Source organism: Oculina patagonica, chromosome 4 (genome assembly GCF_052425735.1).
Source record: "Oculina patagonica isolate OP01 chromosome 4, crgOcupat, whole genome shotgun sequence".
NCBI lineage: Eukaryota > Metazoa > Cnidaria > Anthozoa > Scleractinia > Oculinidae > Oculina > Oculina patagonica.
The window spans coordinates 59,732,045-59,752,153 of record NC_135761.1 but is presented as its reverse complement, the minus strand read 5'-3'; the positions used below and the strand labels follow the sequence as shown (position 1 = coordinate 59,752,153).

The 20,109-nt window shown below is 39.6% G+C and overlaps 1 pseudogene across 1 annotated transcript; it reads left to right on the top strand.

Annotated features, from left to right (window-relative positions):
• Positions 1-1,012: 1,012 nt before the first annotated feature.
• LOC144647740 (alpha-1,6-mannosylglycoprotein 6-beta-N-acetylglucosaminyltransferase A-like) lies at positions 1,013-19,569 on the top strand (annotated as a pseudogene). Its single transcript, XR_013569618.1, has 18 exons — positions 1,013-1,207; positions 2,220-2,356; positions 2,870-2,968; positions 3,804-3,881; positions 4,582-4,743; positions 5,504-5,667; positions 6,387-6,518; positions 7,002-7,138; positions 8,151-8,299; positions 9,087-9,158; positions 14,158-14,244; positions 14,632-14,715; positions 15,477-15,540; positions 16,423-16,539; positions 17,239-17,313; positions 18,342-18,441; positions 18,522-18,579; positions 19,178-19,569. The product of XR_013569618.1 is annotated as an alpha-1,6-mannosylglycoprotein 6-beta-N-acetylglucosaminyltransferase A-like (transcript).
• The last annotated feature ends 540 nt before the right edge of the window (positions 19,570-20,109 follow it).

Sequence of the window (20,109 nt, the reverse complement as noted above, 5' to 3'; positions counted from 1 at the left end):
ATACTTGTAGAAAGAGTGTAGCAAGGCGGCCGTATAAAAGCGGCCGTATAAAAGCAGTCTTTTAATTTAAAGGGGTTTACAAGAAAAAACAGAAGCAAAGAAACAAAAGATGGCTGACAATTACATGTAGAATTAAGTAATCGACCGCCAAAAAAGTGAACATTGAGAGCCAGTAATCTGCATTAATCGATCGATGACTTTCGTGTCTATCTTTCGAGCAAGCGTAGTACATGTAGTCGAATGTAGGAGCATTCGAAAACTAAATCGGGTTTCACATAAGCTTCATAAGCGATGGATCTATCTAGAAACCAGAGCGTTGGCTAAAATCGAGTGCGTGGCTGCTTGTTCCCAAGAAAAGGAAAAGCTTTTCAGATGAAACAGCACAATATTACATTTGTACCTGAATCAGTCTATTATATTTTTTTTTACAGCGTTATTACTTAACAGCCTACATGTAAATTATTCTGCAATGCATACCTACGGAGCGATATAATAAACAAACCATTTTAGTGCTATGGGTTAAAAAAAGAAAAAAAAAAGGAAAAGAAAATAAACCCCCCTCTGGGACTCGAACTCGCGACCTTTCGATCCGCAGTCAGTTGCCTACCCGACTGCGCTACTTAGACGTACTTAGTCACGTGAGACGAAAATATCTTATATCAATGTAATCGACATTCCACCGTTTATCTGTTATCATGTGCATCAAAGGAATGTTTGAATCACCTTGCTGCTCATAAATTTTCAAGGAATGAAAACTAAACTTTTAAACTTGGCAAAAAATTCAGTCGTGGCTCAATGAGCCTTTGATTTTTTCAGTAATAAAAATGGTCGCAAGTATTCCGTTCGACAGAAACGGCACCTTTCCTTGGGTCATTCAGTTGCCTTGGAAACTATGCAGTTAGTTCAAACTATTCCCTGAAAAGGTTTGAATACTAAATAGGAACTGAATGGAAAATTGTATTCGTTAGAACACGCCATTGACAGAATAAACAAAAGGCTCTTTTGGACTGGATATGCTTTTTAGAATAAATTTGCAAACATTTCGGTTAAACACGTACTTGTAAGGCATCGAGAAAACTCGCAAAATAAACTAAAATCATGAGAGAGAACGGAAAAATTGGCACATTGGCCATTTGGATTATTGTGATGTATCTTGTAGTTCAATGTTGGATTTTTGTCTACAATCTTGAGAACGCTTCTACAACAGGTAGGCGCTAGTAAGAATTTCTTATTGAGCTTTAAGGCATTTTATAATACCGAAACAGAAGCGAACGTTGGGGGAGCAGAAAGGTTTACCTCTGTTTACACAGAAAGCCTAACTCCGGCTTTGTCTTTATTTAATTTTTATCATGTTTACCATGTTTAACGCGGTTTACGGTAAAAGTTTTCATCTTCAGTCATCGGTTAGCGATCTTGTTATCGATACAAAGCCGCGTATAATTTTGATTTCATTTAGCTTTGCTCTTTTCAAGATAGCTCCAAATTTCGACGAAAGAATGAATTTCGCATTTTCTTTTCTTATAGTTAACAAATCATTTACCTGTTTAAACTAAGCAATAGAGAAACGCACGGGCATTTTATCAATTTTAAAATGCAAACTATCATCGAATGATTCCTAAATACGATACGACAGCCTGTCAGCTTCAGGTTTATTTTAAACCAATTTTACGGTTTTGTGTTATATTAATAATCAGCGCTTTTAAATTGTCGAATATAATTGCGAGGTTTTCGATATTCTGTTTTTGCTTGATTTTGATGACTATAATATTACTTGCCTATTTTAAAATGAAATAATCTTATTTTATTATTATTTCTATTTTCTATCGTCTAAGAATAACCTTTTGAAATAAAATATATGTTTTTCTGAGGCGCGCAGTGGGCTCATTTTGGCGCCGGTCTGGGATCGAGCTCTGGTCGAGGGAGAAGTATATTGCATCACGTTATGGGAGTGCGGGAATATTTATCTTAGCCGCTTAAATTCTGGCTGTATATACGTGGTTCGCTCAGTAGGCCAGTGTGCAAACTTAAAAAGAATCTCTTCTTTGTTAATTTTTATCAATAAGCGCCATCAAATAAACAGAAACTAATATCAAGATGCTATTGGAAAGCAAAACCGAAATTAAATCGTTATTCAATATGAGGCACTGGCTATAAAACTTTGATCACCTGAAAAGAGAGACAGTGTTTTATGCTCGAATGCTTCTCTTTTTGGCTTGCAGATAAATGGAATTTTGTACCCAAGACCGAAACACCAAAAAATCTTGCCGAATCACTCATGGCCAAAATGACTGCTCCAGTTAAAAACTGTACTGTTCCTGATGACTGGCTGTATCCACTGTGTAAATACAAGATCGAGGTAAATTTAAGAAATGACTAGTATGTATTGTTTTAATTTGAAAGAATAATCTTTTATGGAAATGTAAGACTGTGAAGAGTATCATGATTCAGGGGATACATTTTTTATGAAGCCCAGTACAGCCTCTCTGAACTTAAAATAATCAAATGTTTAGAAAATGATAAACTTTTGATATAAATCTATAATTAACCCTACCTCGGCTTACCTACCTACATACCTACCTACCTACCTACCTACCTACCTACTTGCCTTCCTACCTACTTGCCTGCCTGCCTTAACCTACCTACCTACCTACCTACCTACCTACCTGCCTACCTACCTATCTGTCTGCATACCTACCAACCTACCTGCTTGCCTACCTACCTACCTACCTACCTACCTACCTATCTACCTACCTACCGACCGACCGACAGATCGATCGACCGACCGACCGACCTCTTTCTACACCCTGCTACCCAGAAAGCTTGTTGAATGTCGTTTTATTGTTATTGTTATTGTTGTTGCTTTTTTCAGTGGATGGAGTCTATGTGGACAATAGACAGAAAATGTTACGTAGAGCGCCATGGGGTTGATCCCAGAGATATGTGCAATATGTTGATATTCTTCAGTGAGGTAATTAAGTTAATTTTAAATGTGTAACATGGGTATTATGGGCCATGCATCCTCGTGGATCCACCTTACGGCGACGTTTTATAATTATAACCAACCGAACCACCGTAAAACCACCATACGTTCCCACTTCAACACAGGGACCGCGGAGAGGGAGGGGCTAGGCGGGCTAAAGCCCCCCCCCCCCCCCCACTTTCTTAGAGTAACAAGAAAACAAATTACAGTGAATTAAGAAGAAACGAAGAATTGCTGAAAACATCTCGTTTCTGGACGCCGTATTATTTATTCAGTTTGTAAACGACGAAAGTAACAGCAGTTTATATTACCAAAATAGAGTCGCCTTCAACTTAAATACATAAAAAACAAGTAAATGAGGACATATATATATCAAATATTCGAATAATCTTTGGCAGGATTGCACCCTTTACGTTAAACTATTTTTTTAAAGGGCAAGCAGACTTCTCATGAAAAAGGCCTGTTTGATCATTGGTCAGTTTCGATCCGAACAAATGAGTTTAGTTTATAAGCCGCTGCGGTTCGCACATTTCGTGGATCAACGTTTCTTTAATGTAACATTATGTCCTTTCAAGCAGTACTTTCACAACAAAACTTTAAGCGCTGAACGTTTAATTTTTTACGATTTAAAACGCATTTTCTGATAATTAAAATAAATTGAAATCTAAATTTTCCCCGGGGGAGCATGCCCCCGGAACCCCCTAGTTGGCTCACCCTTTGTGATGTGTCTTTGTCCTATGTGATTGGTTTTGGTTTTACGACACTCAATTTAAAACTGCTTAATAATTAATCAATTTACGTTCGTTACTTTGTACTTGTTCAGGTTGAGAAGTGGTGCCCTGTGTTACCCTGGCGAAGACATCTTTACCCGTCTAGCAGTGCACAGCACTTTAAAGGACAGGTATGACGATCTAAACTTACAAGAAGTAATTAACTACACTCTAACTAAAAAAAACAGTGTAAAACTCGCTTAAATATCGCTGAAACTTCTCTTAAATCAATCATATATACCGGATAACAGTCTCTTTCCTTTTTTTAGTGGCGCGACGCGAAAAACAAAAATGCGAACCGAGATCGAGCCGCGAGAAGTGCGGGTGCCTGGCCCCCATTTACTCCTTGCTTTTAACCCTAACTTGCAAAGTTTTAACTTTTTTTAAGCCTTTCACTTTTTTGCATTGTAAATCTTTTGATGTTGATGTGTCGTACTATAGGCCCTTAACATGTAACGCTACATGAAATTAACGCCTACAGCAGCTGGAGATTTTCAAGTATGAACGAATAATCCATCAACGAGGCGCAGCTGAGTTGACTATCATCAAAGAAAACAATTATACACTATATGCTCCTATAATGGAAAGCAGTCAGAAACCCACAGTAAAGGAACCCTTTTCCCTTTCAATGGCAACGCGCAGGAGATCGTGATCTATCGGGGAATAGTCAATGATGAAATAACCAATCTGATTCGTGTATTTGAATTACACTATAGTGGCCTTATCTTAGTGACCATCCCTTGCGCCGCCATATAGCTCTCCCAGGCCTAGAATAAAAATGGCTCCTACAAACCACTATAAATGATATGAAGATCGATTTTATCTTCACAGCTGAATGTAAGAGAAGAACTTGGCGAATTGTTCAAGAAAATGAACCAAAGTAGATACCAGTGGATTAGAGATCGTATAACAAGACTTTGGCCAGACTGGAAAATGGCGGCAAAGCAACTTGAAAAGGAAAAATCTACTTTTAGAAATCGTCGAGTTAAAAACGTGAGTTCTAAAACATATGTAAGCCAATCCCTTTTTAGCCCTTGTTTTATCTGAGAGTTCTAGCATTTTTGCGATATTTTAGACAAACCTCGTGCATTGGAGATGTTTTGTGACGCTTACAGCCCGGGCCATAACCAGAACTGGATATATGATTAACGGTAATCTGATTGGCTCACTCAAAAGTAAACCAAAACATTGCTCAGAGAGGACAAAGTAGATCAGTGGAATGGTGAGCGAAAATAGCTTGGCTTAGCTTGAAATCAAACCATAGAACGGAAACATATCTGATCAAACTGATTGAAGTCACTGGCCAGGCTGTGAAAAGGTTTTCTTATGAAATATACTAAAATTCTGTACAACTACTACATGTATGTAGTTGCATTGAACAACTAAAATTATAAACCCGAGTTATTTTCCGAGTTGTGAGTAAACTGTTTGACGTAATATCTTCACCTAACTCTATTACTCTGGGTTTAGTTACACTTTTACTCTTTTTGCCTTTTTAATATTTTATCTCGTATTTCTTGTATTTTTATTCGTAATATTTCATAGTTTTAGTTTATCCATAGTTTTAATATTCGTATTGTTCTGAGTATTTTTATATTTTATTGTAAATAATTATTGAGGGCCACTGGTTTGTTAGTGTTTTTATGCTATTTTAGTGCTACCCTCGTTAAATAAAGACTTTACCTTACCTTACCTTACCTGCCTAAGCTGATCGTGACGGTTTTTCCTTATTCGTTTTTTTACGTTGCCGCAGATATTCTTTTACATGGGGGCTTTTGCTGCTCACGAAGGCTGGCTGTCGAATGCCTACTCAGGATTACCATTGGGAGAAATGGTTCAATGGAGCGATCTAATAGCTTCTCTGTATGTCCTGGGACATAACATCACTTTAACAGACGAGCGAGAAGTTATGAACAGGTACAAGCCAGGGCAGAATGTTGGATTAGTAACAATGAAAAAAATAAAATAAATCAGTTATATTTATTTATACATGGTCGTATTTAAAAAGAAGCTTGTGGGACCGCGTGTATTCCTGATCGAATAAGAATTTGAAAGCGTTCGTTTTTGTGGAGTGAGGAAAACCGGAGAACCCAGACAGAAACGCTCGGAGCATTGACGATAACCTACAACAGATTAAACTCAAGCCACATTGACGAGAGGGGAATGCTCTCACCACTGCGCCATCCCTGCTGCCCAAACACATTATAACATTAAGAAATATTCCTGTTCAAATTCTTGTTCAAAAGAGAATAAACCTTATATAGCCAGTTGTTATAACGTAACGTAAAAGAATATCAATACGGGCTGACTTAGTTAGTTGCCTATCGATTGAAAAGATTAAAAAGTAATAGTATTGGGATCACAGAACCGTTTCTCCGATGGTTGTGTGACAGCAGCGAAGGAGACTATCTTCTCATCACATCTTTGTTATTTTGGTAAAGGTATTAACTACAGTAGACTGATAGAGGTCTCTTCTTTAGTCCCTCGAAACTGAAATAAGTCCAGCGAGAAGAAAAAGCAGCGAGCGACAAATCACTAGCACGCTTCCGCGTTCTTGCAAGATGATATATGCAAAAAACTGGGGAATTGCTTGTAGTTTTCACAGCAGTGCTTACATGACTGATTTTTTTCGCCAGATTGCTAGATGCACCTTCCGACAAAACCTGTGCTAGTCGATTGAAGCAAAAACCTTTTGATCTCATTTATACTGACTATTTCGGCTCTATCGATCTTGAAGAAGACCTGGGTCCCACACGATCGCACTACAGGTAAACGGAAATAAGACTTAATTTTTAGCCGGCATTAAAAATATAAGGTTGATTTTGGGGTGTGAATTTCCTGCCTTCTTTTCTCCATTCGATCCTCTTCCTTAGTGGCTCGGTCCTCTTTGTGCATTTCAGTCATCTTACAAAATAGTTTGTTCTGGTTAAAATCCATAATCCCAATCTCTCCTTTTTTTAGTTTCTCTCGCCTTCCATGGACTTTCCCGCGCTATGTAGATAGCCCCGGGGTTCCCACCCTACGTCCCCCAACTTAATTTAGGAAAGGGTAACTAATTTGATTAGGTTCTCAGAGTGTGGGTAAAAGAGCGAGTGAAATGAAAGGGTGCATGGCGAAAATGAAAAAAAAGAGGCTGTCTCAGGTAGTTTCACTTTTGAGTTTGCTGTTTTTCGTTTATTTTTCCTTTCTTCGAATTTCGTCTTATTTTCCCTACCATCTTAGCAATGTCGTTCTAAATTTCTCTCTTTTAGATGTAGTTTACGGATTTTGGACTCGTTTGGTACGGAAGCTGAATTTAATTACGCCGAGTATCCAGATGATAAAATAAAGGAAACAACTCAATGGGGAAACCTTGATGTTCATCTGCGACAGATACTCAACATGTTCCGTAAGGTTTTTCTTCTCTTTCTTAAAAAAAAACTTAAATAGAGCAATGTTAAAGTTGTGTTCACTCTGGGCACGGTGCCTAAGTACGATTCTCGCTGGGCACTAATGCAAACATACTGATTTTTTAAGTGCCCACGCCATAATCCGGGCACGGTGCCCGTACCTTGTACTCGGGGCACGGCGCCCGTGACTGAGTTCAAGGTTGTACTCAATAGTTGGGTAATTTGGTTTTCTGTGTGTGAACACCACGTTATTTTTAGCGGGTGCTCAGGTACCAGTGCTCGGGCACTAAGTGTGAACACGGTCTTAGAGGCGCAGTTGCCAAATTGTAATTGACGGTTGGCCGGCATGTTGGAATTGAGATAGAGTGTTTTTGGATTTGAGACAAAGATAGACGTTTTATAGTGTTTCGTGGATGGAATCGTTACGCCCACAGTACCACTTTCCACCAAGCCGGGTATTGGCATGGTGGATCGTTATAGTAAACTGCTCGAGAAAATTCTGCAAGTGCAACTTGAATAAACTCTGGCTGCTATCGCATGTGGCACCGGACTGGCCCTTAATCTCCTTAAAGATGATTTCCAGTCCGTACTGCGCAATCTCCGCCTGCAATGTTTGTGAGCCTCACAAGCAGAAGAATGTTTACTAGCAAAAAAAAAATTCCAGGACAAAACTTCCCTTATTTTCAATAACGCCAGATATCCTTGCAAACAATAAACGAGTAAAGAAGCTCGACGGTATTTCAAACGGACGTTTTAGCTATCGTGAATTCTGAACGAAGCGATCCGTAATGGCGAACTTAAAACTTCATGTACGCTATCACCGACTGTGTAACGTTTCAACGAATTCAAAACAAAAATGAAAACAAACCCTGAGTCTGCACAGTACGGACTGGAAATCATCTTTAAGGACCGATTATTGTGTGAATAATGAGCTTTAACAATACTTCGTCCCGGGCATAATTTTCTTTTTGATTTAAACACGATTTACGTTTTTTCTCTCTTTAACTTCAGCGCATAGTCCGGACAATCTCTTCCTGGGATTTGCGATTGATAAGGTAGTTGCCACGGAAACAAATCAAAAACCGTCCCTTGACGCACCAACGAACCGAGGGGATAAACCCATTGGAGTACTGTATGCGAAAGATGCTTCATATTTAAATGTAAGCCTTCTTTTAATTTTGTTTTGTCAATTTTTCGTGAATTTGTTTTTCGAAGAAAGTTGTCCGTCGACTGTTATTATATCAAATATTTCTGCGGGTAAAGCAATTTGGTTGCAGCTGAGAAGAGTAATGTATATATTATGAACTATAAAGTATATATTTATTGCAATATTGATTTTTGTTTTGTAACAACATGTAATTAGATTAATTAAGTTTTGTATCATTTTTTGGATAGAGGGCCACAAGTTCATCAGTTATTCTGTTACGTATCACCCCTCTTAAAGGGACATGGTCAGCGTTCTTACCGCGCTGACCTGGACACTAGTTTTCACGTTTTGAAAAAAGACCACTGTGGACTTTTTTAAAAACAAACCTACAGAAATCTGCTTCAATCTTCTCAGTGTTTCACTAAATGGGAAAATTTAGAAGAAAAAAAAACACTGATAAGATTGAAGCAGATTTCTGAAGGTTTTCTACGCGTATTTTGATTTCGGGTTAAGGTGGACTTTTTTCAAAACGTGAACGGTGACCATGTCCCTTTAAACTAGAATTGTCTATCTATCGAATTAACAGGCATTTATCAGGCACTCGGAACATCATCTCTTGCATTAGGGGAAAACCCAGTTCCAAGGGTTAAAAAAAAAAAAAAAAAACAAGATTCAGTGAGACAGAACCTTTATGTCACCAAGTCACACTCTCACTCCAGGCGCGTTTAAACTGTGTTTAAGTTAAATGTGTATTGTTTTGAGTCAAGGCTTGTTTAATTTGTTCTCGGTCAATACCGCAGGAGAGAAGAAATTACATTGATACCCTCAGCAAGTATTTGGAGATTCACAGCACAATCGCGAATGGCACGGAGGTAGGTTAAATCTTTTATGCTTGCGTACAATTAAAAATTATTTTGGGAGTCCCAGAAAATCGGAAGTCAAAAGTAAAATGCGTATGATTATAATACAAAAGTCAGAGCGCTAAAGCTGTTAACAAGCGTGTTTGGGCGTGGATGACTAGGATGGAAATGGATTGCAACTTAAATCAAAAAGGCTATGAGCGGCTGAATTCCGAAAATTAATTATGAAGCAAGAATAAAAATCCACCAAACTTTTACAAGGATTTGCCAAAACAAATCATTTGAACTTGCCACACTTTAACTGCACTCAACTCATGACATCCGAAATAAACGTACGCATACATGCATGCATGCAGTGGCAATGACGTTTCACGATGATCAAAGAAATCACAATTTTTTTGGTTTTTAATAAAATCTTGAATCACAAATCAACCTTCCAGTACATCACATCGGAAACTCGTACAATATAATTAAAAGTACGTTATAATGACCTTCATCAAATTTGTCAACCACACTCATTCAAGCTTCCCGATTTTATTAGAAACAGGAACGTCTTGCAAATTGAAACATCTCCAATTCAAATGGAAATGTTTCAATTTGCGAGAAGTTCCTCTTCTTTCTAATCGCAAATCTTTTTTAAGATAAAATACCAAATAAATAAATAAATAAATAAATAAATAAATAAATAAATAAATAAATAAACCGTACGTGTTCTGGCCAAACATTAAAAATCCGAAGTTTTCAATACCGATAGACTACAATACAGTACAAAGGTCGTCCTATTATTTTTCCGTTTTTTCCTTAATAGAAACGAAAAAAAGAATAGGACGACCTTTTAAAACTGTCAGTTGCTAGGATCCGATGCAAATATCTCGAAGCTAAAACAAACACAATTCCTCAGGTATTATACATCAAATTGTTCGAAATATATTCTTTTTTCTCAGATTTTACGGTAATTACAGTCAAGTACGGACATGCGCTTTAGAGTTCTAAGGTCCGACCTCTTGAGGCAGCGCGCGCGCGGCGGCAACTTTGTGTACAGACAAAAGTTGAATTGCCACCACAAAATGAAGACCCCAAGACGTGAACGAAATATTAAAGCAATCGCATTGATACGAGTGCTAAAATATTTCGTTCACGTTTTTGGATAAAAAGCTTTAAATTTTCATAACCTGTAACAAAGATCTATACAAAATGCAGAAAAGGAGGAAATGCTCCGAAATTTGCTTGTTTTGACTGATTGGCTAATGTGTGTTGTGAATAATCATTCTTCTTTCTCAGATTAAGTGGTTATTACAGCCAAGTACCTCAGAACTTTAAAACGCATGTTTTTGCAAACAAGATCATGCGTTATGGAGTTCTGAGCCACAGAAGGCGGCAACTAAGGGAGGGACCAATATTATTATTCTTGACGGTTGGGGAATGAACTTTTTTTAAATTTTTGCACCTCAGCAAACATTTTTCTTCGGCAAAACAGACTCTTTTTTTATACACATCGTGTTTGCAAGCAATTTATTTTGTCATTTTAGGCCCTGCAACAATTTTTTCAATAATTTTCATACCCTCCCCCCCCCCCCCTTCGGTAAGATAATGGCCCGTTCCTAATGTCTGTCTGAGAGTTCAATCGCCATTACAAAATCGCAAAAACCAGAACAAAATGTTTAAGCACTTAGAATAAAGTCACAATTCAGTACGTAGTGAGCTTTTAATACGACGTTGTTTAAATAATATAAAGTGTAGGTAACACAGATACAATCCCATTTTGTCAGGAATAAGAACGTCTCGCAAATTGTCTTTCTTCCAACTGTAGTAATTTGTTTCAAGATAAAATTTAAAAAAAAAATCAAGAAAATCTGAAATCCGTTCCAAAATAAAAAAAATCAAGGTTTTGGCCACCAATGCAAGCATGTCAGTCTTTGCAATAGAAACGAAAAAAAAAACATATAGGACCACCTTTTTTAAATTGACAGTTGCATCCCTAAAAACAGTGTACCATGAGTTTAAAGTCTTGCGGAAATAAACTGTCCTTTACGCATTACATCTACTCCGTGAGGGCTGTGGAGAAATATGCGAGCCACCCAAGAGACAGCATGTCAGTAAGTCGCGATTCTACAGCCTCAGCTACCCATCTCTAGAATATGTTGGCTTATTTGAGAGGCCTGAAGGGGTAAAAGGGAATTGGGGTTTCGGCAAATATTCATTGGGAAAATGGGGGTTGGGGCACTGGGACTGGGAAGGGAAAGGGGTAAGAGCTCGGGGCGGAACAATAGACCTGGGAATGGTATTTGGGTACATTTAAGCAGGGAAATGGGATTTGGGCAAAATTAGGGTAGGGAAATGGGAATTTAATTTGCCCCCCCCCCCTCCCCCTCTTCAGAACACTCTTATTGCCAACAGACTCTAGGGATGGGTGGGGGAGGAGAACCACCCCCTTCGTCACTTTCCTCGTCGTCTTCATCTCCAGTCTCTTCTTCGTCACTAGATGCAGTACCAGTCTCTTCCTGGATGTCCCGTGAAGCTCGCCTTGCCTCCTCAGCAGCACGCATGCGTTGGAATCCTAGCTCGCGAGTTCGTGCTGCTCTGTCTAAAGCGCGATCCACATTGGCCATAAGCTTGTTGATTTCCATGTTATTTACGGCCATATCAAGACGTATCTTGAGAAACTGGAGAAGTTGCAAGTGGCTGCTCCGCTCTGGCTCCTCAGATACGCGGGCCGGTGCAAGTGCGGAACTTGATTCTTCGTCAAGACTGAGCTCTTCAAGATCGGCGTCGCATTTGAGTTCTTCAAGTGGAGAGGAAGGCGACAAGGACGTGTTCGGCTCGCTTCCAGTAATAGGCCTTTTTATGCCTTCTCCGGGAAAAGTTTCCTTTGAAGAATTCTCGCTCGTCGCGGATGGCTGCACAACTATAATCCTCGCATTTGACGCGCCGGGTTCGATCCTAGGACTTTCTGGATTTTCTACAATCGGAAGGGCACGGCCAATGACTGTTAGATCCTCAATTGATTGACGTCCGTCACTCAAACACTCGCTTTTTGAACCAACAGTATCGGCATCGTTGGATGACTCTACTGAAGTGAGCGAGAGTTTATCTCTCGGTGTTGGCGATGGAGAGTTTTTTCGAGAAGCCTTGGTGTTCTTTCTTCGTCTTGTTAGTTTGAATCTTCGCTTTCCTTTGGCATTCTTCTCTCGTCCTGACGAGGATGCGCTATCATCGCTTTCCGTACAACCGGAAAGACAGTTTCCCATCTTTGCGCTCCTTTGCAGCTGACAACAACTTTGTAAAGAAATACGGCGAATGAGTTTGTTACATCACAAATATAATCAACTTGACGTCGTCATTAGAATGCACTGGAGGAATGCGCGCGCTTTAATTTTCGAACGACAAACACTGGTAATGAATTCGAAAAGCTACTCAAGCTTTACAAGGCGTATATTTTACCTCATTTCTACTATTGCTCCTCTGTCTGGCATTTTTGTAGCGCGCGCGATGCGGACAAGCTTGAAGCACTAAATAAGAGAATCCTTAGATTCATACTTGGGGATTACTCGTCCCCTTACAGCAGTCTTCTCAAGAAAGTCAATTCCACCTCATCAGCTAATAAACGCGTTCAAAATTTCCTAATATTATTGTATAAAAGCCTGTTTTTTCCCCATTTTCCAGTTTACGTGAAAAATATGTTCTCACTTCGGAATCCGTCACCTCCTGTTACGATCTACGCGGCAATAACATTTTGACCCTTGTAAGCCTAGAACAACGAACTTTGGCCTTCATTCATTTTCATACTTCTCAGCTAAACAATGGAATGCGTTACCTGACTGTATTAGAACATGTGACTTTACAGAGTTTAAAAGGAACATTCAGGGAATGACTTTTGTTTAGTTGCATTTACTTTTTTTTCACATTTTGCATTTTACATTTACACGTTTTTTTATATTATTATTATTATTTATTTTTCTCGAAGATATTAGCTACAATATAAATATTATATTTAAAGCTACTCTAAAATTTGAGTGAAAATAAAATCTATGTATGTATGTATGATAAAACAGCTTACAAAGCATTTCGGTTTTGCTTTAACGTTGAGAAGTAAAACACTCTGCGTCGGGCCTTGTAGCCCTATGTACAATAGGCCGCAGCTTATCCCGGTTTCTGTAGCATGAAGCGACTAGGATTATTTCTATTCCCCCCTAAATGGGATGCTAGTCCATCACAGGGTTACCCCCAGCATTAGCTCGCCGGTACCCATTTATACACCTGGGTGGAGAGAGGCACAATGAGAGTAAAGTGACTTGCCCACGAACACAACACAATGGCCGCGGCCAGGGCTTGAACCCGGACCGCCATCTGATCCGGAGTCCAGCACGCTAACCATTAGGCCGCACCTCCAATAACGTTGAGTAGTAGAACTTTGTGATGACTTGCGTTCGCTTTGGTCCTGAGACGGAATGTGCACGCAATTCAAAGCAAGTTTTTCACCGTTTGGCCACCCAACACAAGTCAACACAAGTCTTGCTGTAATCAGTAATGAGATTCGAAAAGCAAAAAAGCTTACAAAGCATTCCGTTTTTTTTTTTTAATGTTGGGTAGTAAAAGAGTCTGTGTCGAGCCTGATAGCCCATGCGTATTTAGGACGGAGCTTATTCCGGTTTCTGTAGAATGAAGCGTCTAGAAATATTTCTACTCCCCCTGGATGGGATGCTAGTCCAACGTAGGGTTTCCCCCAGTATTAGTTCGCCGTACCAATTTATACACTTGGGTGAAGAGAGGCACTATGAGAGTGAAGTGTCTTGCCCAAGAACACGTACAACACAATGACCGCGGCCAAATAGTTACCGCCATAGACCCGGAGTCCAGCGCGCTAACCATTTGGCCGCACCTACCATAACGTAGTAAAGCATCCACTCCCTCCTTTCCTCGGTTATTTAATCCTCTCCAGAAAAAGAGCTCAATCTTGAAATGACCTGAAATTCGTGCTTATTGATAAATTACTTCACCGTCCATTTTACAGGCCTTCGAAATGTTTGTACCGAATTACGTCATCAATCATGGAATAATGAAAGGTGGAGATCTCCAGAGACTTCTGAGAAGAAGCAAGGTATTCAGCAGGATCGATCACTATCAGCTTTTGCTCCACACATGAGACATGGTCACAAATCCTGTTTTGTAAGATTAATGATACAAAGTGAATGAGAACTTGTCTAACTTAGACCACGGAAAAAATCTATACCTTTCGCATTGCAGAAGCTACAATGTTAGTTACTTTACAGTATGCTGAGGCGATGATGAGAGGAAATTTCACAAAACTTACTCATCATTGGGCAATAAAATTCTGAAACTTACGTTCAAACAACGCGTGCAATCTTTTGTCCAACTTTCAGGTTATTCTGTTTAGTAAAATTGCAACATATTTATTGGTTCATCGGAAAATGAAGTTTACCTTTCGCTTAATAGAGAAATTTTAAGCGTTCTTTTTATTTGGCAGGTATTTATTGGCCTTGGATTCCCGTATGAAGGACCTGCGCCACTAGAAGCTATTTCCCAAGGATGTGTTTTCATAAATCCTAAGGTAAGCTGATAGAGCAGTTTTCAATTGAGTGTCGTAAAACCAAAACCAAAGTAATTACTCTGGCCAATCACAAAGAACGCAGACAATCCAGTAAACCAATCAAAACTCGAAGAAAATACATGAAGCCGGCACGAAGCGCGGGAAAACGTGCACAAGCGAGTCATGATTGGTTTTGGTTTTACTTCTGATTGGCTGAAAAAGTGGCGCGAGATTTTTGAGCCAATCACTAAGCGTAGTAATGCAAAACCAAAGCAAACGCAAATAACTTTCGAAACTCAAGTGAAAACCGCTCTATAACGACCTACCTCTGATATGAGGGTGGTGCCGGAGGAACTAAGTTTCACGAAGAACTGACAGACAAAATCTTGTGTAAACAACGTTTGACTTAATTCTTCCTTCTTCTTTAATTTTAACTCTTTCTTAATTCTTCTCAACTTTTCCCTTAATTCCTCCACTCCCCACAATGAAACCATGGGAAAGTGGAAAGAGTTTCAAGGCCTGCCGCGGGAAAAAGTCAATTTATACCGATCCCCAAAGTGGGTTAAAATCATCCAAAATCTCAGCTATGTCATTTCTGAAGTAGACCAGTGTTTTCCGTTTTCAGTTGTTTAGTCCACGATGGGATTTTAGATCAATACCTCAAAATATTCTCGTTGGCCGACAAAACAATAATCATATACACAGAGATGAAGTTTATCTCTTACAGTTATTACCTACGGTATGCACAATTTGATTACATAAATCGTTTATCTTATTGACAGTTAGACCCTCCACACAGTCGGAAAAATATGGATTTTTTTCGAAGGAAAGCCGACTTTTAGGGAGGTTGGTACTTTTTGTTGTAATTGTTTCAATTTACTGTACAGGAAAACATTTGCTTGGCTCTACTAGTTAGTTAGTTAGTTAGTTAGTTAGTTAGTTAGTTAGTTAGTTAGTTAGTTAGTTAGTTAGTTAGTTAGTTAGTTAGTTAGTTAGTTAGTTAGTTAGTTAGTTAGTTAGTTAGTTAGTTAGTTAGTTAGTTAGTTGGTTGGTTAGTTAGTTAGTTAGTTAGAGTGATTTTACTTCCACCGTGAAATAGTTACTACTCAAATAGATACTATTAGACACTTATTCCATTGTTTTCTTTTGTTTAGTTTTCACTATTTAGCACTAATTGTTAGATGTTGTTTCACGGGTTAAATAAAATCACTCTAGTTGGTTAGCTAGTTAGTTAGTTAGTTAGTTAGTTAGTTAGTTAGTTAGTTAGTTAGTTAGTTAGTTAGTTTGTTTGTTAGTTAGTTAGTTAGTTAGTTAGTTAGTTAGTTAGTTAGTTAGTTAGTTAGTTAGTTAGTTAGTTAGTTAGTTAGTTAGTTAGTTAGTTAGTTAGTTCTCTTCGCGCCATGAGGCGCATAAGGCTGTAACTGTCTCTCGCCAACTAGCCCTGTCTTGCGCTGCGCCCCTGACTTCCGACCAGCTAGACCACCCCTTTGGTCTGTATTCTTTTTTCACCGTCCTTATCCAAGTGGTTTTGGGTCGTCCTTGCCTAGTTCCTGTAGGGCTTTTTCCCCAGGCCTTTACGGTATTACTGACGTCACTACTCGTTTCGGTGACATATCCGGGACGAACAGCCAGGGCGTCCCACTTTTCTCTTCAATTCAGGTTGCTTTGCTCTACTGCTGTCAACTTATCAGTCCGCTATAGAATATGCCTTCATCTTTTCCATTTCAGTTGACGTCACAACACCCATATATGGAAACATTCATTGGCAAGCCTCATGTATATACCATTGACATTAATAATCTTGAATTAGTGGAATCTACTTTAAAAGAAATATTGTCTTCAGAGGTAAGTCTCTCTACTGCTTATAGATGTTTCAAGGGGAAATAACTGAATCACATGTACACCCTACTTTATCGTGCTTGTATGCCCAGGGGGGGTACTTGCAGTATACATGACCGGGGGGGTCCGACGGAGCTTCATATTGCGAACCCAAAAAAGTACGTGAGCCTGAAATTTTACACCCAAAAAAATACCTGACATCAAAATTTTCTACCCCAAAAAGTACAAGACCTAGCACCTCTATACTGATTTATTCAATAAAAGAGACTTTAAGACCTAAAAAAATATATGACAGATCTCTTGACCCAAAAAAATACCGAGGGTGTAAATTTTCAACCGAAAATAATACGTCGGACCTCCCCGTCATGAATACTGCAAGTATCCCCCCCCCCCCCCCTGGGTTTGTATGATTTACAAAAGAAGCTTCAGAATGACTCACCACCCCTTTTGGTTCCTTACCTCATTTAAAAAAATTAAATACAAAAATAGGTTTGACAAGATTACTTCAATCTAAAGTTGGCTAGTGAAAAATGGTAAGCCACGAATTATAAGAATTATCAGAGGCAAGTCATTATAAGGGATTTTCGTCTCTCTGCTCGCATCCCTGATCTACATGGAAAAGGAGAGATAGGCTTACAGTGTAGCCTATAGGATAATAATGTTTGTAATGCGTTACATTCATGCATAGTTTAACTGCATTTTTAGGTGACGCCATTCCTTCCGTACGAATGGACTCCAAAAGGCATGCTGGAACGAGTAAATATGTTTACAGAGAAGCTGGTTAGTTGAACAGCTAGTGTTATCATTTGGTCACCACATTTTATTGGAGATCATATGGGGTCCTATCCCCCACCCGGGGGAAAGGAACTAAAATTTCGAAAACTGGAACTTTTTAACCGTGGCTTAATTATAGTACCTCAAGCCAAAACTTAGACTACAAAACAGTCGTTTTCTACAAGGCGCGAAGAACCAAAAGCGTCGGTCATCAGTGATCGCGTGCGCACCTTTCGCTAGACGACCGTGCGCTTTCGCGAAAAATTAAAATGCGGTCGCTTTGAAGTCTAGCTTATGCCTTATCTGATAGGCGCTGTAGCAGGGTCGTAACCAGGTATATGGGATCAGGGATCACAGCCTTGGGATCGGGATCACAGTCTCGGGATCGGGATCATGGACCCGGGATCCCGGGTCACAAGTCATGGGATCCGGATCGGCCAATCAGATGGGATCAGAATGGAATCAGGGATCAAATGTTGCCACATTTTGGGGATCAGGACTCAAAATTTAGAGCTAAAATTTGGGATCAGCAATAAAAAATATACCTGGTTACGACCCTGCTGTAGCCTAAAGGGCTAGTGCGTAAGGCTGCCGATCAGACGACGGAGTTCAAGCGCTGACCTAGATCTGAGATTATATTGTGTTCTTGGGCAAGACACATAGCTTTCATAACGTCCGTCTCCTCCCAGGTGTAATAGCGGTAAATGCGCAGGGGTGGGGGGGGGGGGAGGGGAGAGGGGATACTCCCTGTAGTGGACTACTTTGTGAGATCAACAATATTGAAAAAGGTAGTTTGTTCTAAACTGTACAACAAATCAGGTTATAAACTGTTTCCTATTAATTATGCATGTCTTAATTCAGTTAACGTCTTGTTTTGTTATTTCTAAAGACGGCGGTTAATCCGGAACGGTTTTGAAATGCATAGTTGTTCACCTCAGTTTCTCAGTTGAACGCACATTACATTGCCCGTTTCGAGTTAAAATTTCCTTTCAAATCAAACATTTTCTAATGTTATTTTATTCTGTTTCTTTCAGGATTTTTGTGAACAAAGAGATCAGTGGCCACCATTAAAGGAAATGCATCTAGTATTGGGCTCGAAAGGAAACTCTTGTAAAGAGGCATGTGCGAAAAGTGGTATGTTGCGAACTGAAGCCTTTTTTCCTCGCCATCAATCTCTGTTTGCTGAAATAGCTTTTTCTTTTTCATTTTTTCAGGTTTTCTTTGCGAGCCATCATTCTTCAATTACATTAATTCAGCGAAGGAGTTTAAGAAGTAAGAGGTGCATTTTTATATAACTCCAAGAAACCAAAACGGTAACCGAGAGAACGTTAGAACTATCCTCTATCTGAATTAGCCATGTTCGAAACGAGCAGGGGACTGGGTACGAATAATAAATATCGATTGAATTGAAAAATGAACCCTGTCATCTGAAAGAGCATCCAAAAATTACTTTATTTAAAAAAATTTGAGAGTTATTGGTTTAAACGCATAGGCATGGTACTCTTTTAAAAATCGTTAAAACAAGAGAGCTTGGTATGGATTGGAGGTACAGCTGTACATCCAGCCATACTAAGTTCTCTTATTTTAACGATTTTTAAAAGAGTACCATACCTATGCGTTTAAACCAATAACTCTCAAATTTGGCTAAGTTACTAATTTTTGGATGCTCTTTCAGATGACAGGGCTCATTTTCCAATGCAATCGATATTAAATATTCGTACCCAGTCCCCTGATCGTTTCGAACATGGCTAATTGAGTATTGATTTCCAAATGGAAACTTAAAAAAACTTTAGGGTGTTCTAGAACCATTTCAGTAGATGAACAGCAGTTCTTTTCTCGTCTTTTAAAATAATCTTTTCGTTTTCTTTAGGTTTGGAATATCCTGTGAAAAACAAGTCAAGGAGCAAAGTCTCTATGCGCCTTCATACACTCCCGCTGACCAGTCTTGTACCTTTCAAGAAATGACTCTGTTATATAGCTGCGTAGCGAAAGACCCAACACGCATGCGCCTGTGTCCATGCCGAGACTACCAGCCTCAACAAGTGGCATTCTGCAGGAATTGCGATTAAATCAGAACCCAGACCGGCGTACGCTTAACTTTAAAAGGCGAGCTCCGCCACTTGTCGGCGAGAACGCCATGAAGCCAGGAGGAAATGTAGAAATATGACCATAAACAGAACACAAAACTTGATCTTGCCCGAGGTCTTGGACCCGGGGGAGGATAAGATAAGATAAGATTTTATTTACCTCTCCAAAAATGGTTTTTCAGGGCAAATTACAATAAAATGTTAAAAATGTACAGCTAGGGGGGCTCCAATATTAAAGGGACGGGGATGCTCGTCGAAAATTTTGCAAAGAACCCCTAAAAGAGACCCTCACGGCTAAAAATATTGCCATTTTCGCCAGAACACCCTAAGCGAGACCCAAACTCCGAAATTTATACCCCTAAGCGAGACGACGAGCCTCCCTGTCACTTTCATATGGGAGTCCCCCCCCCCCCGGGGTCTTGGACCGACACAGTCACAAACCTCGCGCGCACGGCCAAATAGCCCTATGCCACAATGGTCTTTGTTCGACGCACAGATGCTATGGAGATAATCTCGTCCCACCCTTGGAACCATCGCTTTCCCCTGACGCTGAGCAATATAAAAGTGAGGGTTCGGTGAATAAGAATGATTACACGTGCATTCTTGCGCGCGCATTAGGTTTAAAAACCCATTCTCTGCGGTAGAGGTACATTTGCGATTCTCGAACCCAGTGCTTAGGCTTCAGTCGTGCGCAAGAGAGGTCTCAGGAGTCGAG